Below are 6823 nucleotides of genomic sequence, written 5' to 3'. Positions count from 1 at the left end.
CCATATTCCCATAAAAATTTGGGAAGGAACTTACAACCAGATAACTTTTCAGTTACTTTGCTAACAATATATACAGTTTTCTGTTGAGGAGCTTTAGATAACTGAAATAAATCATCAGCCACAACTATGCGCCTTGTTCTTCTAGGCTCCACTAGGTTCAATCTAAGAAGAACATGCCCAACACGATGCAAAACAGAAGGATCACGAGCAAAAATTCCTGAAAGATTTTCATCATCAAACACATGAAATATAAAGAAACAGCAATAAAACTGAAGACTTCTACTGACATATAGTTTGACAAAAACTAAAAGACTACATGAAAAAACATAGGACATACCAAGACTACAACATACCAACAGTGTCTAAACTCTGTGAATTAGGGAGAACCCCAATTGTGGATACAACTCCATGTGAAGGCCGGAATCCAAGGATGCCACAAAATGAAGCTGGGATTCTTACTCCTCCAATTGTATTAGTACCTTAGAAGGTGTTTTAGCGAATTCGAATCAAAGAAAAAAAAGACTCACATCACATAAATACAAACGAACCTTCAATGCACACATCAATCGGAGGATTCATGTTATCGAATACACATAAAGCACAAAACATCTCAGAATATTAACCCGATTATAGCCCAGACAGGGAAGACGAACAAGAGAACGATACCGATGGTGTTGGAAATGTCATTGCTCTTGGTGAAAGCGTTCTTGAATCCTCCAGAAGCTCTGATGTGTTCTTGAAGCAAATAGCATCCGATAACCAAGCAGACCTATCTCCGTTCTTCGTGTACGCCACAACCGATGGCGTCGTCCTCTGCCCCTCGGCGTTGGTAACGATGACAGGCTTCACTTCGTTGCTTCAGTCTCGTCGACCCCGGAGACGCTTCCTTAGCCTGCAATCGATCGACATCCATTGGACCTTGCAGCCGCTTCGTGCTTTCCTTCTCACATTCATCGATGAATTTGGGGGAAGTTGTTTATAAAAGGGGATAAATTAGGTTAAAATCAACTAGCATAATTATAGGAAAGTATTTGGGGAAGTTGTTTATAAAATTACCCAATTACCCTTATTTATTTATTTAATTATTTATTTATATTTTAATTTTTGATTGGCCCACATTTATGCATACGATAACACAATAAATATTTTAAACAATTGAATCTAGCTCTATATATATATATATATATATATATATATATATATATATATATATATATATATATATATATATATATATATATATATATATATATATATATATATATAGAGAGAGAGAGAGAGAGAGAGAGAGCTAGGTTCATTTGTTTAAACTAATTATTGTGTTATTCTATGCATAAATGTGGGCCGATCAAAATTAAATAAAAAATTAAATAATTAAATAAATAAATAAGGGTAATATAGTAATTTGTTTAATAACTACCAAAAATAATCCCTATAATCAGGGATCCGTTTATTATTAACCCTATTAAAATCCACCTACACCGTAATAGGATCACACAGGTGAACTAAATCCTAAATCCGCCTCTTTCTTCCTCTCTGTGTCGTAGGTCACAATCCAACAAGAATCCGAAGACTTATCTGTGATCCGCAATCAGCTTCATCAAATCGAAGCCCAACAGTCCAATTTATTCGATCTCCTCGAGGCGGCAGTTGGTTCAGCGAACTCGTTCGCGTATCTATGGCAAGTGTGTTGCGAGGTTTCTTGGTCGATTCTCGTTTCAGCCCCTTAGAGAAAACCCTATCTTTGGTATTGATGATCGGTATCTCGATTCTCCATTTTCTTTCAGTTTACTGATTTAATTTCCATTGAAATTGATGATCGGTATGTCGATTCTCAGCGGATTCATGATATAAATCCCTGTTTAACTAGTGGATTCAATTGTCTTTTGCTGTCACGAAGAGGGTAAGTCTGAAGAAATAGGACACGAAGAGGATTCAGAGGGTAAACTTTTATCCCCATCTTCAAAAGAAGCCAAGCCGAGTTCTTATTGTCCGTCCTCAGCCACACCTGGAGTTCCCCTGCACCCTCTTCAGTTAGATGTTGTAAAGCATCTTGTGAAACTGTCACCAGTCAGGGCTGTTTTAGCATGTGTTTTTGGGAATTGTATTTTATATGGTGGCAATGACTACTCATCAACCATGTCAGGCTCGTTGACTGATGGGCCAGGGTCAGTCCAGAAGCATGATGCTGATAGATTGTTCTTTGAGTTTGCACTTGATCAATCCGAGAGGCTACTTTTGTCTTTTCTCCATATATAACTGAATTCAGTTAGTTGGTTACCCGATTTTGAATGCCATTTAACTTCTAATTCAGGTTTCCGACCTTGAATCGGTGGATACAAATGCAAACTAATCTTCACCGAGTTTCAGAGGTAGCTGTAACTGCTGAGCATTCGGTTAATGATGGAATTGAGGCGAAAACTTCTGTGAAGAGGTTTCGGGAGCATGATAGTGATTCTGATTTAGAACATGATGAGCTGGCGGCGGTTGGCACCAGCAGCCTTTCTGTTCTTACAAACACTACAAATGAAAGTGGTATATGGCAAGATTCACCCAAGTCAGAAGCTGCTGAAATTGATACAACAGTTTTTCTATCTTTTGGATGGGAGAATGAAAAACCGTATGAAAAAGCTGTTGAAAAATTTGAAGTTGTATCCAAAATTTTGTTATTAGTCGGTGTTGGCATTCTAATAGAATATGATTCTAATAGAAATATATATCCTGAAATTCCTAGAGAATATGATTCTAACAGAATGACATTCTAACAGAATAATATACATGGTTTTGTTTGTTATTAGTGAGTATTTCATTGTCATAGACTATTATATAAAGTTTTCATATTTTTAAGAATGTAATGAAAAATTTGAAGTTGTATCCAAAAATTTGTTATTAGTTTGTGTTAGCATTCTAATAGAATATCAAATATATATCCTGAAATTCCTAGAGAATATGATTCTAACAGAATAAAATCGTGTTTAATTATAAAAATTACGTTATAATTAAAATTCAAGTAATTAAAAAATTAGAATTTTAAAATCAAGAGAATTAATTATCCCAAAAAATATGGAATTTTCCTTTTTTAAATTTATCTCAATTGTCTAAAATACCCTTATAATGAAATTAGATGATATTTTTCAACTATCTTTAATTTAATAATATGTATTAATCACTTTCTTAAAATAAGTAAAATGATTGGCCCACATTTATGCATACAATAACACAATAATTAGTTTAAATAGAGTAACCTAAACCTATATATATATATATATATATATATATATATATATATATATATATATATATATATATATATATTGATTGCAATTATTGTTTCAAACTAGAAGACGAAGACCCAACTAACAAATCATATATAAGAATAGTTAATATTTCTACAACTAACAATAGTTTGGACTATCTATAAATAAATAATAATTTGATCTTCACATAAGATCTGCACATCTAAATATATAAATATCTACACATGCGTAATGCATTGATATATTAAAGATACGCGTCTCGTATTTAGAGCCGCCAAATTGGAATAGTAGTCTCTCCTAAAGAGTAAAAGTTTGTAGAAAAATGAAATAATAGTAGATAGTCAGTAGGACAAGTGAGCCGATAAATTTTTGCAAATCTTGGACTATAAATAAGAAGCAAGGCCGACCCTAGAAGAGTACCACCTACTGAAGAGAACTCCAACATAACTTGTCTCTATAGGTTTGTTTTTCTTTTTAATTTTCCACGAGCTTTAGGTTTTTGTCATTAATTCTTTCTATGTTTAGTTTACATAAATCTCACAATACTCTTTACATTTGCAGGTTAATCATATCTATCAACAACATGGGTGCAGGTGGTAGGATGTCAAACGATCCATTTGATGGTAAAAAGATCCTGGAACGTGTCCCAGTTGATCCGCCGTTTTCATTAAGTGATTTAAAGAAAGCGATCCCTGCCCATTGCTTCAAACGATCCGTCATCCGTTCATCTTACTATGTTGTTCACGATCTGATTGTTGCCTACGTTTTCTACTTCCTTGCGAATACATATATTCCTTTTCTTCCAGCTCCTTTGGCTTACTTAGCTTGGCCAGTTTACTGGTTCTGTCAAGCAAGCATCCTCACTGGCTTATGGGTCATCGGTCATGAATGCGGTCACCATGCATTTAGCGAATACCAATTAATTGATGACATTGTTGGCTTCATCCTCCACTCAGCTCTCATGACACCTTATTTCTCATGGAAATATAGCCATCGAAATCACCATGCCAACACAAATTCGCTCGATAATGATGAAGTTTACATTCCTAAACGCAAGTCTAAAGTCAGGTGGTACTCAAAACTTCTTAACAACCCACCTGGTCGACTGTTCACTTTGGTTTTTAGGTTCACTCTAGGATTTCCTTTATACCTCTTAACTAATATTTCTGGCAAGAAATATGGAAGGTTTGCCAACCACTTTGATCCCATGAGTCCAATTTTCACCGAGCGTGAGCGAATCCAGGTCCTGTTATCAGATCTTGGTCTTCTTGCCGTCTTTTATGCAATCAAGATTGCTGTAACAACAAAAGGAGCTGCTTGGGTAGCCTGTATATATGGAGTTCCAGTGGTAGGAGTGCATGTGTTTTTCGTTATCATAACGTATTTGCACCACACCCATCTGTCTTTGCCCCATTATGATTCAAGTGAATGGAACTGGATCAGAGGGGCATTGTCAACAATTGACAGGGACTTTGGATTCCTGAATAGGGTTTTCCATGACGTTACACACACTCACGTATTGCATCATCTGATTTCGTACATTCCACATTATCATGCAAAGGAGGCAAGGGATGTTATCATTCCAGTTTTGGGTGAGTACTATAAGATCGATAGGACTCCAATCTTTAAAGCAATGTGGAGAGAGGCTAAAGAATGCATCTATATCGAGCCTGATGAAGATAACAAACACACAGGTGTATTTTGGTACCATAAAATGTGACCGATTGCTGATATCATTTTACTTTTTAAATTATTATATCATTTACTTTTTAAATTACTTTATGTACCGTATGTTGGAAAACATTCCAATTATATACGTCCACGGGCCATTTGTATAATAAAATAAGTTCATAGTTTACTATTTATATCCAAAGGTGTTACTAAATGATTATTTAAAAATTTTAAAATCGTTATTCCAATCGTTTTCACCAACATACACATATGGATCTCGGTCTTATATTTTAGACTATACTGAGTTAATTATTATCACAAAAATGAATATTACATTTGCATACATCTTGTAATTATTATTATCACACACTCATGATAAATAATTTGGTTACACATACATCCGTCTTATACTTTTATTTCAGTTGACGATTTGTTATGCAATATATACTTAATAAAAAATTAATTTTCTTTGATAATGTTTAATATATAATATTTTGTAAAATTATAAATATACTTTTTAGATCGTTTTACTTTTATCTACATTTTGATATATTTTTGTCGTAGTCTAATATATTCAACGTATTTTATATTTTGGTTCTCAAAATCTCTCATTATTGGAAGGTAGATTTTATAAGCACATAAATAATAATTTTACACCAAATATATAATAGATATTAATTTGCAACTTAGTAGATGGAATAATTTACAATAACTTCATAGTATATATCTAGCTAGTAAAATATTGTCAAAACTTAGGGATGTTACAAGTTCATCCTCTTTAGAATAGATTTCGTTTTGGAAATCAGACTAACTAAATAATTGAGTGTGATGTTACCTTATCTTATTCATGTGTTCCAATATCATATCAAGTACCTTATGATGCCACCATCGGGATTTTGAGTAATAAGACAATTTTTTTATTGTTTTGCCTCATTTCTTAATTTCTTTATATAATTGTAATCTCATCAATTCTTGACCGGATCTCCTGACTCTATTTGTCCCACTTATTCTTTCATCCAAAAATCGTTCCTAAAAAATAGGAATTTAAATTAGTAAATATTCAATTATCCCAATAAATCAGCAAAATATTAGACAATAAATCAGAAAATGTAATCTTATCAAAAAATATAATAATAAAGGATGGCCCAATTACTTATGTTCTTATATACCTTAATAATTCTCTGATTTGAACATTCTTCTGAATTTACTTTTTGGCATCCGTAAGGTAGCAACCTTCATTCTGTTTCTGCATCGGTTTCAATATTCATTCTTTTGATAGATTTGAAGATTTTTGGCTTTCTGCCATCGGTTTCAATGCTTTTCTTCCAACTTTTTTTGACATACTTGAAGGGCACTCTCTTTAAAAGTACATTTATGTTTCAGTTAGCTTTCAAAATAAAATAAATGGTCCCTGTATAAATAATTTTGACTTTGTATGTGATTATATATGTGACTGCGTATGCGACAGTGTGGGTGTCTATGTGTATTTGAATGTTTGTGTGTTTTGACCTATATGTATCTGATTGTGTATGTCTAGGTGTCTATTTTGTTCAATAAAAAAGATTGAAGCTATAAAAATCAAATAAATGAAAGTGCATTGCTATTTGATGCACATATTACCTTTTATGATTGTGTGTGTTTATGTGTATGTATATGATTGTGTGTGCTTATGTGTATCTGATTGTCTGTGTCTATGAGTCTATTTTCTTCAATAAATAAATTTGAGCTATAAAAATCAAATACATGAAAGTGCGTTGTTATTTGTTGTACAGATTACCTTTTCTAGTTTTGTGTGTTTGTGACACTATGTACCTAATAGTGTGTGTCTATGTGTTTTTTTCTTCCATAAAAAGTTTGAAGCTATAAAAATCAAATAAATGAAAGTGCATTACTAT

At 33.1% G+C, this 6823-nt stretch overlaps 1 pseudogene across 1 annotated transcript; it reads left to right on the top strand.

Moving 5' to 3' along the window:
- The first annotated feature begins 3598 nt into the window (after window positions 1-3598).
- On the top strand, window positions 3599-5130 carry LOC145136669 (delta(12) fatty acid desaturase DES8.11 pseudogene; annotated as a pseudogene). The gene is made up of 2 exons (XR_013720646.1): window positions 3599-3717; window positions 3819-5130. The product of XR_013720646.1 is annotated as a delta(12) fatty acid desaturase DES8.11 pseudogene (transcript).
- The last annotated feature ends 1693 nt before the right edge of the window (window positions 5131-6823 follow it).

Source organism: Lactuca virosa, chromosome 9 (genome assembly GCF_052849685.1).
Source record: "Lactuca virosa cultivar CGN04683 chromosome 9, Lactuca_virosa_CGN04683_v6, whole genome shotgun sequence".
NCBI classification, from domain to species: Eukaryota; Viridiplantae; Streptophyta; class Magnoliopsida; order Asterales; family Asteraceae; genus Lactuca; species Lactuca virosa.
Note: the sequence above shows the minus strand (reverse complement) of the source record. Positions and strands in the feature narration are given on the sequence as shown.